Source organism: Stenella coeruleoalba, assembly GCF_951394435.1.
Source record: "Stenella coeruleoalba genome assembly, chromosome: 13".
Classification (NCBI taxonomy): Eukaryota; Metazoa; Chordata; class Mammalia; order Artiodactyla; family Delphinidae; genus Stenella; species Stenella coeruleoalba.
The window spans coordinates 26,065,852-26,079,031 of NC_137159.1; the positions used below are offsets into that span (position 1 = coordinate 26,065,852).

The window sequence follows — 13,180 nt, forward strand, 5'->3', positions numbered from 1 at the left end:
TTCCTTGATTTTCTTTCCTCTCCTGGGGCATGCATGTTAGGGGTCTGCTAAGCCCAGAGGCAATGGATAAACTATCGGTTGTGAAGGTGGCCTTTCTCTGGCTTCTAGCTAAGTTTTTTTAAAGCCCAGTATGACCCCATGTCATTCTTGTCAATTCAGTTCACAAAATAAACTCAGAGGAGCCCTTGGGGAGGTCCTTTTCTCAAATACTTTGGGCTATCAGAGGAGTTCACTGGATACCATGTTGGGCTAGTCCTGTGTTCTTAGATAGTATAATAAGGTCAAATGGCTTAAAAGATGGGGTGGGAGGAAAAGCTCCCAAAAGGCTGACTTTTGATGAATGTGGCACAACTTTTTTTCTGGTTTTTTTTCCAGAGATATGAATATCTAACCTGAAGGATTTTTTTACCATATTTTGCCCTTCTTCCCTAATAAACTATTTTGTTCTCTTTGTTTGCAGTGTCTAGTGCAAATATCTGGAACAAAGTGAATTTGTTGGACTGAATTGATGTGCCCTCGTGGAAGGGAGGTTGGGGTGGGGGTGGGGTGGGGGGAGTGTTTAAACGGCAGGTGATTCAATTACCAGGGTTTTGATGGTCAAAACACACTGTCTGCCCATAAGACCGGCTGTATCACCACCTCCTTGCTGCAGTGGACATGAAGGCTACTTGTGCAGGGGCCCTGAGTGTTCACTGGTGTGGCACTCTGGTCCTTAGCCTTACAGGCTTAAGACGTTGATTTTTGTCAGTAGGGTTTGGATTCGCAGGGTTCCCAGATGTGATTTCACACTGGTGGCAGGGGCAGTAAAGTGGAATGGGGCCCTTAAGTGACTTGGGACAGAAGAGAATTTGGTCTGATCCCTCACTGTAAAGCCATGCTCATCCCCAAGACAATCTATGATCTAAAGATGGATGGGAGGATAATAGTGAGCTAGTTGGGCAGTGGAGGGGCTGGTATGGGTAAAACTGCTGTTACAAGTTCCTTCATTTGCTACATGCTGGGACTGCTGTGTTCTAACACAATTCCTTTGGCAACATATTGAGGTGGGTAGCTGTACTGGTTAATACTCTTTGGATGCAAGTAACTCAAATCAGCTGAAGCTAGGTGAAGAGAAAATGGGGTTTAGTATAAGGCCATTGGGAGGGCTTATGGTTGGCACCTAAGGCAGGGTCTGGAATCCAGAAGTGGAAGACTTCTTCCAGACCTCCTCTATCTCTTGTTTCTTTGCTCTTCTTCCTCCGTCCCTCCCTCTCTCCCTCCGTGTCTTCCTTCCTTCCTTGGGTCCCAGAATCAGAGAATCCAATATGACTCTTAGCTCTACCATGCCTGGCTCTGTGACTCAGGAAAAATTACTTAATTTTCTGAATCTCCATTTCCTCATCTATAACGTGGAGATCAAAATTATGCACCTCACTGAATTTTAGTCAGGATTAAATGAGATTATGAAAACAAATATTTGACAGCCAATTAATATATATTATATGAAATTGTGGAGATAGAGCTTCTGTTTCAAAGTTTAGGTCATGATTGGGAATTTTTATGATGGACCATGTAGCTGCCAATCAGAGCAGTAATTAATCTAAACACTTTCCATATGGTCAACACTCTGTTTGAGTTGTTTTAAATGGATGGCTTCCTTTGAAGATGAATCTGGGCAGTCTGGGTTCTTTTACTTCTGCATACTCCTGGAAGGGAGCTTCTCTCAAATTGTGAGGACACAGGACCCAGCACAGAGGAGGTGAGGAGGGAATGGTCTCAGCTAGTGCAGAACTGGAAGTTATGCGTCTACCTGAATACGAGCTACCTTATAGCTCCATAGTTCTGTAGCCCTGGAGAGTTTTCATCTCCATTTACATCTGTATTGTCATTTTGTATTCATTTTTGCTTGGTTTCCAATCTGAAAAATCCATAGAACTTCAAATATGAAAAAGCACATTTTTAAAACATGTTGGAAAACTCTTACTTCATTTGTATTATTCAGGAACTATTGACTCCAAGTGCCAGAAACCCAACTCAAACATGAGAAAAAGTAAAGTGAATTTATCAGCTCAACACAACTGAGAAGGCCAGTCAGAATTAACTGACTCAGGGAGTTACAGTGTTATCAGAACTGTTTCTCTACTTTCTTTGGATGCATCCTTCCACAGGGCAGGCGAGATAGTAGCCCCCCAAGCTTATAAGTTTCACAACGCCAGAACCAGAGCAAGAGCCAGAACAAGGCAGTGTTTTTGGATGGTCCAAGTGGAAATGTCCTGGGAAGAATTCTGATTGGTCCAGCTTTGGCCATGGGGTCATCTCTGAATCAATCTCTGACTGGGGACTAGGGAGTGTTTTATTGGCCAGCCTAGGTCACATGGCCTTTCCCTTTTGTGGTTGGAGGTGGTCTTTGTGAGAAAGAGGATTTGTTACTCAGCTTCTCTTTACTCCTCATGCTATGCCTGAGGGGGTGATTTTCAAACAGTCACCAACCTATTGGAGCTAGCAGTGTGTTCTCACTAAGCTTACCAGTTCACAATGCCCAGTTTGAATGAAAAGATGTGATATTGTTACGTATGTAAACCTCATGTGAAGCAAACTCCAGGTATGGTGATTCAATTTGATAGAAAATATAAATTAGGAGCTATTTCCTTAAAACCATGGTTCTCAAAGTGTGGTCCCTGGATCAGCAGCAGCAGCATCAACTGAAAGCTTGCTGGAAATGCAGATTCTCAGGCTCCACACCGGATCTGCTGACTTAGAAACATGGGTAGGGCTGAGCAATCCAGGTTTTAAGCAGCCCCACAGATGACTGATGCCCACTTAAGTTTGAGAACCACCGTCTTAAAGTTTCTTTTTTTGTAGTTCTCCTGAATATCATGATTCAGTTTGAACAAACAGATTTAACCATGGATTTTCAGGGAATACAATTATCACATAAAGTGAGGGCACATATTACATTATTTGTTTTAAAATGTTTAAAGTAAAAATAATATATAATCATAATTTAAAAATCAAGTAACACATGTAAGAGCTTATAATAAAAAGCAAACAGAACTCCATCTCAGCTTTCTGCACACCTCACAGTTCTAATTCCCAAAGACAGTCACTTGGAATTTTCTTTTTTGGATTATAAATCTATAGTTTTATTAAGACAAAAACTTACAGTGTTGGTATGAAGCTTAACATTTAAACAAAATTTTCACAGAAACCTAACACATGCCTAAAAATGTTTTACAATGGAGTTCTAGATGCAGGTCTAGCTGACGTCAGAACTGATGGATCTCATGATTCAAGACAGAGTTTTGGGTTTTAGTTAATTCTTAGGATTAAAAAAACTTGTTTTGTTTTAACGTGAGCCACTGCCCCAGTATGAAAATTTAATCTTCTTCTGAGACCAGGGCTTCTGAAATTATTCAGCTCTTGAAGTGATTCAGTGAACTTGTGCTGTCAGTGACTGAACCCTGCCACCAATGGTTTCAAAGTTCAAGAAACAGAGGCTCCAAGAGTTTTCCACCCTAAGAGTACCAGCCCTTGCCTTTCCCTACTCTCCCATCTCCTATACCACCCTCTGCCCTTCCCCAAATACTTCAGCCAGTGGCTTGGGTGGAGAAGCTGACATTTATAACTTCATAATTGGAAAAGAAAGGGTCTTCTTGTCAATTTCAAGAATTATCACCTCTAAGACAGAATGACCTGCCTGCGTATACACTCCAAAAAGACTTTTCCTCCTCAACCCGTTTCCATCCCACAGACGACAGCTTTGGTAACTTCTTAACTGGCTTAGTCCTTTGTTGGGAACAGCATTAAGCTCAGGCAGGGAACACGTTGGCTTCTAAGTTTCAGGCATTTACAGCTTTTAAACAGTCTCTCATAGTCCTCATTTAGGTTGCCAATGACATGTTCTGAAAGGATGAAATATTCTGGACACAGAACCAGATCATCATTAGTTGTTCTTTCCTTTGTTTCACCACTTCCCCCATCAGGCCCCAAATTTTAACAAAAATGATCCTGACCCATCTCCCTTCTTTCCCACCCCATCCCTCCTGCCCCAAATAATACACCAGTAATAGCCAAAAACTACATACATGCTACGCTGTAAAAATGCAGAGTTAACACTATTGGGAAGAAGGCTGTGGGTTGTGGAGATGCTCTTTGAAGATCTATAGTATCTTCTGCTCTCCCACATCCCATTCTGCAAGTTTTGTCCTTCATAGAAAGCCCTTCGCTTTTCTCAGCAAAGTTCAGAGTGGGTTGCCTTGAAACACTGACCCTCCTTCCCCTCCACTGGAATGGGTGTGCAAACTATACAGCATGGAACGGCTTTAAAGCACTTGGGCTGCTGTAGGGCATGGAAACTATACTGGCTCTTCAAAGGACATCTTCCCAAGCCACCTCTATGGTGTCAAGACAAGTAGAACTCTTTCTTTCCCCACTTGAAACCCACAGTCAGATGTGACAGGGGCTGGTACTCAGGAGAGTTAATTCTTGTCATCATCCTCCAAGGCGTAGGAATGCCACGTCAGCCTTTCCTCATAGAAGGATATGACGACCTGTGGGCATGTTGACATTGGCTTCCTTGGCAGGAACCAGGTCATCCTCATCAGAGTTTTTCCACTTCATCAGGAACATGAGTTCTCCACTGGAGTCTATAGCTCCAATAATCCACTCGGGTTCCAAACCCCGAGCAAAGCCTTGTGGCTTTTCTGACTCTTCTTTCTTCTTCTTGGTTTGCTCTCCTCCCCCTTATCTTCTGAATCAAAATCAGCTTTGCGCTTGCCTCCCTCTGATTTATCTGTTTCATGTGCTGTTTTCTGTGACTGTAGGAACTCGACAATGAGGTCGGGGCAATCCAGGTTTTCTTCTGGCTCCCATGTGTTGTCCTCATCTGAGAACCTCTTCCACTTTAGGGGGTACTCCACTTTGCCCTTTACTACTCAACGGTGGAGAACTTTTTCCACCACATATTCTTCTTCCTCTTCTTCTAGCACCTCCTCCACTTTCTTCTTGTTTTGTCTTTTCCCCATGGTGCCCGCCAGCTTTCTGGTATAAAGGGTGACGCTGCTCAGAGCAGTGCCCGTGAACCCGAGTGGAATCAGTGCCGCGCTACTCGTGCGTCTTGTCCGGCCGACCAGGCGAGTGGGAACCAGAAAAGCAACAATCCTGTTGACCACGGTCAAGTCCCTCACTGAGCGGCGTTCTGCAGGCGCCAGCCAACCGCCCTTCCCTCAGCCAAACAAAAGAGTCTGGCACTCTGCGCTGCTGCCACCAGCATCTGGAATTATTTTTTAAAATTGAGGTAGAGGACTTCCTTGGTGGCGCAGTGGTTAAGAATCTGCCTGCCAATGCAGGGGACATGGGTTCGAGTCCTGGTTTGGGAAGATCCCACATGCCGTGGAGCAACTAAGCCTGAGCAGCACAATTACTGAGCCTGTGCTCTGGAGCTGGCGAGCCACAACTACTGAGCCCGTGTGTCACAATTTCTAAAGCCTGCATGCCTAGAGCCCATGCTCCACAACAAGAGAAGCCACCTCAATGAGAAGCCTGAGCACCGCAATGAAGAGTAGCCCCTGCTCGCCGCAACTAGAGAAAGCCGGTGTGTAGCAACAAAGACTCAACGCAGCCAAAGATAAATAAAATAAATAAAATTTTAAAAATTGAGGTAGAGTTGATTTATAATGTTATATTAATTTCAGGTGTACCACATAGTGATTCAATAGTTCTAAAGATTATACTCCATTAAAAATTTTTTAAATAGATTTATTTATTTTGGTTTGCATTTGGTTTTGATTTGCATTTTCCTGATGCTTAGTGATATTAAGCACATCTTCACATACTTATTAGCCATCTGTATATTTTCTTTGGAAAAATATCTACTCAGATCCTCTGCTCATTCTGTAATTGGGTGGTTTGTGTTTTTGATATTGACTTGTATGAGCTCTTATATATTTTGGATATTAACTCCTTATCAGACATATCACTTGCAAATATTTTCTCCTATTCAGTAGGGGTCCTTTGTGGTTCCATACAAGTTTTAGGATTAGTTGTTCTAGTTCTGTGAAAAATGTCATGAGTATTATGATAGGGATTGCAGTAAATCTGTAGGTTGCTTTGGGTAGTATGTACATTTTAACAATATCAATTTTTCCAATCCATGAACAGGGATATCTTTCCATTTATTTGTATCATATTCAATTTCCTTCATCAATGTCTTATAGTTTTCAGAGTACAGGTCTTTCACCTCCTTGGTTAAGTTTATTCCTAGGTATTTTATTCTTTTTGATGCAATTGTAAATGGGATTTTCTTTCTTTCTCTTTCTGATATTATTAGTGTATCGAAAAACAACAGATCTGTATACTAATCTTGTATCCTTCAACTTTACTGAATTTATTTATTAGTTCTAATAGTTTTTTTGGTGGAGACTTTAGGTTTTTCTATACATAGTATCATGTCATCTGCAAATAGTGACAGTTTTACTTCTTCCCTTCCAATTTGGATGCCTTTTATTTCTTTTTCTTGCCTGATTGCTGTGGCTAGGATTTCTAATACTATGTTAAATAGAAATGGTGAGAGTGGGCATCCTTGCCTTGTTCCTCATTTTACAGGAAAAGCTTTTGATTTTTCATCATTGAGTATGATATTAGCTGTGGGTTTGTCATAAATGGTTTTTATTATATTGTGATCTATTCCCTTTGTTGAGAGTTTTGTCATGAATGGGTGTTGAATTTTATCAAATGGTTTTTCTGCATCTATGGAGATGATCATGTGATTTTTATCATTCCTTTTGTTAATGTGGTGTATCACATTGATTGATTTGTGGATGTTGAGCCATTCTTATATCCATGCAATAAATCCCACTTGATCATGGTGCTGGCTAAAAGGCTCGTCAATTTTGTTTATCTTTTCACAAAACCAGCTCTTGGTTTCATTGATTCTTTCTTTCTTTCTTTCTTTCTTTCTTTCTTTCTTTCTTTCTTTCTTTCTTTCTTTCTTTCTTTCTTCCTTCCTTCCTTCCTTCCTTCCTTCCTTCTTTTGGGGGTGGGTCTCTTATTTATTTTCTTTCTGATCTTTATTATTTTCTTCCTTCTTCTGACTTGGGGCTCTGTTTGTTCTTTTTCTAATCTCTTTTGATGGTAGATTAGGTTGTTTGAGATCTTTCTTGTTTCTTGAGGTATGCCTGTATCACTATAAGCTTCCCTCTTAGAACTGCTTTTGCTGCATCTCATAGATTTCAGAAAGTTGTGTTTTTTATTTTCATTTATTACAAGGTATTTTCTGATTTCCTCTTTGATTTCTCATTGATCCATTGGGTTTTTAATAGCATGCTGTTTAGTCTCCATGTGTTTGTGTTTTTCCCATTTTTCTTCCTGTAATTGATTTCTAGTTTCATACTGTTGTGGTCAGAAAAGATTCTTCATATAATTTCTCTCCTTTTATTATTTTTAATTGGAATATAATTGCTTTACAATGTTGTGTTAGTTTCTGCTCTACAATGAAATGAATCAGCTATATGTGTACATATATCCCCTCCATATTGGACCTCCCTCCCACCCACCCCATCCCACCCATCTAGGTTATCACAGGGCACCAAGCTGAGCCCCCTGTGCTATACAGCAGCTTCTTACTAGCTATCTATTTTACACATGGTGGTGTATATCTGTCAATTTAAATCTCCCAATTCATCTCACTCCCCCTTCCTCACTGTGTCCACTCGTCCATTCTCTAGGTCTGTGTCTCTATTCCTGCCCTGCAAATAGGTTCATCTGTACCATTTTTCTAGATTCCACATATATGTGTTAATATACAATATTTGTTTTTCTCTTTCTGACTTACTTCACTCTGTAAGACAGACTCTAGGCCCATCCACATCTCTACAAATGACCCAATTTCGTTCCTTTTTATGGATGAGTAATATTCCATGGTATATATGTACCACATCTTCTTTATCCATTCATCTGTTGATGGACATTTAGGTTGCTTCCATGACCTGGCTAATGTAAATAGTGCTGCAATGAACATTGGAGTATATGTGTCTTTTTGAATTATGGTTTTCTCAGGATATATGTCCAGTAATGGGATTGCTGGGTCATATGGTAATTCTATTTTTAGTTTTTTAAGGAACCTCCATACTGTTCTCCAGAGTGGCTGCATCAATTTACATTCCCACCAGAACTGCAAAAGGGTTCCCTTTTCTCCACACCCTCTCCAGAATTTATTGTTTGTAGATTTTTTGATGATGGCCATTCTGACAGATGTGAGGTGATACCTCATTGTAGTTTTGATTTGCATTTCTCTAATAATTAGTGATACTGAGCATCTTTTCATGTGTTTGTTTGCCATCTGTATGTCTTCTTTGGAGAAATGTCTGTTTAGGTCTTCCACCCATTTTTTGATTGGACTGTTTGTTTTTCTGATGTTGAGCTGCATGAGATGTTTGTATATTTTGGAGATTAATCCTTTGTCAGTTGCTTCACTTGAAAATATTTTCTCCCATTCTGAGCATTGTCTTTTCATCTTGTTCATGGTTTCCTTTGCTGTTCAAAAGCTTTTAAGTTTAATTAGGTCCCATTCATTTATTTTTGTTTTTATTTTCATTACTCTAGGAGGTGGGTCAAAAAAGATCTTGCTGAAAAAAAGAAAAGAAAGATCTTGCTGTAATTTATATCAGAGTGTTTCTCCTATGTTTTCCTCTAAGAATTTTATAGCTTCTTGTCTTACATTTAGGTCTTTAATCCATTTTGAGTTTATTTTTGTGTATGGTGTTAAGGAGTGTTCTAATTTCCTTCTTTTATGTGTAGTTGTCTAGTTTTCCCAGCACCACTTAATGAAGAGACTGTCTTTTCTGCATTGTATATTTTTGCCTCCTTTGTCATAGATTAGGTGACCATAGGTGTGTGGGCTTATCTCTGGGCTTTCTATCCTATACCATTGATCTATATTTCTGTTTCTGTGCCAGTACCATACTGTCTTGATGACTGTAGCTTTGTAATATAGTCTGAAGTCAGGGAGCCTGATTCCTCCAGCTCCGTTTTTCTTTCTCAAGATTGCTTTGGCTATTCAGGGTCTTCTATGTTTCCATACAAACTGTAAAATTTTTTGTTCTAATTCTGTGAAAAATGCCATTGGTAATTTGATAGGGATTGCACTGAATCTGTAGATTGCTTTGGGTAGCATAGTCATTTTCACAATATTGAATCTTCCAGTCCATGAACAGGGTATATCTCGTCATCTGTTTGTGTCATCTTTGATTTCTTTCATCAGTGTTTTAGTTTTCTGAGTACAGGTTTTTGCCTTCTTAGGTAGGTTTATTCCTAGGTATTTTATTCTTTTTGCTGCAGTGGTAAATGGGATTGCTTCCTTAGTTTCTCTTCCTGATCTTTCATTGTTAGTATATAGGAATGCAAGAGATTTCTGTGCTTTAATCTATCCTTTTAAATTTGTTGAGACTTGTTTTGTGATCTAGTATGTGATCCATACAGGAGAACATTTCATGTGCACTTGAAAAGAATGTGTATTCTGCTCTTTTGGGATGGAATATCCTGTAGATATCTATTAAGTCCAACTGGTCTAATGTGTCATTTAAGGCCACTGTTTCCTTATTGATTTTCTGTCTTGATGATCTGTTCATTGATGTAATGTGTGTTAAAGTCCCTACTATTATTGTATCAGTGTCAATTTCTCCCTTTATGTCTGTTCATATTTACTTTATATATTTAGTGCTCCTATATTAGGTGCATATATTTACAAATGTTATATCCTCTGCTTGTATGGATCCCTTTATCATTATATAATGCTATTCTTTGTCTTTTATCATAGACTTTTTTTAGGGTCTACTTTGTCTGATGTAAGTATTTCTACCCCAGCTCTGTTTTCATTACTGTTTGCATGGAATATCTTTTTCCATCCTCTCACTTTCAGTCTGTGTGTGTCTTTAGCTTTGAGGTGAGCCTCTTGTAGGCAGCATATAGATGGGTCTTTCTTTTTAAATCCAATCAACTACCCTACATCTTTTTTTTTTTTCAGTACGTGGGCCTCTCACTGTTGTGGCCTCTCCTGTTGCGGAGCACAGGCTCCGGACGCGCAGGTTCAGCGGCCAAGGCTCAGGGGCCCAGCCGCTCTGTGGCATGTGGGATCTTCCTGGACCGGGGCATGAACCCGTGTCCCCTGCATTGGCAGGCGTACTCTCAACCCCTGCACCACCAGGGAAGCCCTACCCTACGTCTTTTGATTGAAGCTTTTAGTCCATTGACATTTAAAGTAATTATTTATAGGTGTGTATTTATTGCCATTTTGTTACTTGTTTTCTGGTTGTTTTTGTAGTTCTTCTCCATTCTTTTCTTCTTCTTTTAGTCTTATCCCTTGTGGTTTAATGATTTTCTTTAGTGTTATGTTTATGTTCCTTTTTCTCTAGTTTTTATCTATTATACTTTTTTTCTATTATAGGGTTGTTTTTTTTTTTGCGGTACGTGGGCCTCTCACTGTTGTGGCCTCTCCCATTGTGGAGCACAGACTCCGGATACGCAGGCTCAGCAGCCATGGCTCATGGGCCCAGCCACTCCATGGCATGTGGGATCTTCCCGGACCAGGGCACGAACCCATGTCCCCTGCATCGGCAGGTGGACTCTCAACCACTGTGCCACCAGGGAAGCCCTATTATAGGTTTTTGATTTGTGGTTACCATAGGGTTCATATATGTTGACCTATAACTATATCTCCTTGTTTTAAACTGGTAATCATTTCACTTTAAACACACTCTAAAAGATCTACATTTTTCTACTCCCCCACCATGTTTTGTGTTTTGGGTGTCATATTTTACATCTTCATGTCTATGCCTTAACTGTTTATTATGGTTATAGTTGATTTTTACAATTTTTGTCTTTTAACCTTCACAGTAGCTTGTTTAAATGATTGATCCTCAGCCTTTACTGTATAGCTGCCTCAGCATTTACTGTATAGTTGCCTTTACCAGTGGGATTTTTCCCTTTCTGTAATTTATTTCTTGTTGTAGCCTTTTCTTTTCTACTTAGAAAAGACCCTTTAACGTTTCTTTTAAGGTCAGTTTAGTATTGATGAACTCTTTAAGTTTTTGCTTGTCTGAGAAGCTCTTTATCTTTCCTTCAATTCTGAATGATAACCTTGCTGGGTAGAGTGTCCTAGGTTGTAGGGTTTTTTTCCTTTCAGAACTTAAACTATATCATGCCACTCCCTTCTGGCCTGCAAAGTTTCTGCTGAAAATCAGCTGATAGCCTTCTGGGGTTTCTCTTGTATGTGACTCCTTTTTTTCTTGTGGCCTTTAGAAGTCTCTCTTTAAATTTTTGCCATTTTAATTATAATATGTCTTGGTGTGGGTCTCTTTGGGTTTATCTTCTTTGGGACTCTCTGTGGTTTCTGTACCTGGATATCTGTTTCCTTCCTCAGGTTCAGGAGGTTTTCAGCCATAATTTCATGAAACACATGTTCTACCTTTTTCTCTTTCTCTTCTTCTGGGACCCCTATAATGCGAATATTAGTATGCTTGATGCTGTTCCAGAGGTCCTTTAAACTATTCTCATTTTTAAAAATTTGTTTTCCTTTTTGCTCCTCTGATTGGGTGATTTCCATTATTTTATCTTCCATATCACTTTTATGTATTTTACTGTATCACCTAATCTGCTATTAATTCCCTTTAGTGGCTTTTAATTTCAGTTATTGCATTCTTCAGCTCTCCCTCATTCTTTTTTATATTTTCTAGTTCTTTTTTAAATTCTCACTGTGTTCATCTATTTTTATCCCCAGTTCATTTAGCATTTTTATTCTTATTGTTTTGAACTCTTTATCAGTAAATTATTTAGTTCTGTTTCATTAGGGGTTTTTCCTGTTTTTTTTCTCTTATTCTTTCATTTGAAACATAATCTCCTGTCTTCTCATATTGTTTATCTTTCTCTGTCTTTATGAAATTAGGTGATCAGTTACTTATCCTGGCCTTGAAGGCATGTCCTTGTGTAGGAGCTCCCTGTGCAGCCTGTGTGTGCCCAGTGGTTTTGGTGGGAGAGCTGGATCTGAAGTAAGCATGGGCAGTATCTTCCCAGGGTGTGCTGGCAACCACAGTCTTTGTGGGAGGTAGGGATGGAGTTGGAGGGGCTAGAGCCAGAGTCTTGTTGAAGCCGTGGCTTATCCTATGCTCAAGCAGGAACCCTGAGGGAGTTGTTTATCCCATGTGTGGTGGCCTTCACTGAAGGCATGCCTGGGATCTGAGGGCTTGGGGCTGCACTTCTGTGCTGGTTTCATTCTTTCCCCAGTGTGCACACCTTGGTTATAGGCTGGGTTGGGGCTGGTGGGTTTGGTGCCACACCACTGGGATGGCCCTGCACCCTCTCAAGTGTGCACAGAGATGTGTGCCTCAGCAATGGTGGTCTCTGCCCTGGAGCTAGCTTCACCCCTTCCAGGTGTGCAGATCCTGAGCAGATTGCTTCTCCTCCCTTCCTACCAGATTCCATGTGGATCTTTCTTTACAACTTGGTTGTAGAAGAGCTGTTTTGCTAGTCCGCAGGTCAAGTTCAGTGAGATTCACTCTATATATAGTTGCAGGTTTTTTTTTGTTTTTTGTTTTTTGGCCACACTGTGCAGCATGCAGGATCTTAGTTCCCCGACCAGGGATCGAACCTGTGCTTCCTGCAGTGGAAGCATGGAGTCTAACCACTGGACCATCAGGGAAGTCCCTATACAGTTGTAGTTTTATTTTTCCCCCCACTGAGGAAAAATTTTAATGTAATAAAGATTCTGAAGGCAGTTCATTTGTTGGTTCATAAAGTTAGTAAATTTTTTTTTGAATTTTATTTTATGTATATTTTTATACAGCAGGTTCTTATTAGTTATCCATTTTATACATAATAGTGTATATATGTAAATCCCAATCTCCTAATTCATCACACCACCACCACCCCCTGCCACTTTTCCCCCTTGGTGTCTATACGTTTGTTCTCTACATCTGTGTCTCTATTTCTTAGTTGTAGTTTTGATGTGTTCATGGGAGGAGGTGAGCCCAGTGTCTTCCTGCCTGCCATCTTGATCTCTCACTTGGAATTGTTTTAGGTTTTTTTGTTGGTTACCTACACCCCTCTAAAATAATAATAATAATGATAATAAATCTCCTGCTAGTTATCAAAGTTAGATATCAGTCACCTACAGGTGACTATTTAACTATCATACACAACACCCATCTCC

The 13,180-nt window shown here is 40.0% G+C and overlaps 1 protein-coding gene and 1 pseudogene across 10 annotated transcripts in view; one reads left to right on the plus strand and one right to left on the minus strand.

The window, feature by feature from the left end:
* The window catches only part of SLC4A5 (solute carrier family 4 member 5), a 132,270-nt gene that overhangs the window by 12,645 nt on the left and 106,445 nt on the right, over positions 1-13,180 (plus strand). The window lies entirely within an intron of this gene.
* LOC307195897 (chromobox protein homolog 1-like) lies at positions 3,878-5,654 on the minus strand (annotated as a pseudogene). The gene has a single exon. The product of its transcript is annotated as a chromobox protein homolog 1-like (transcript).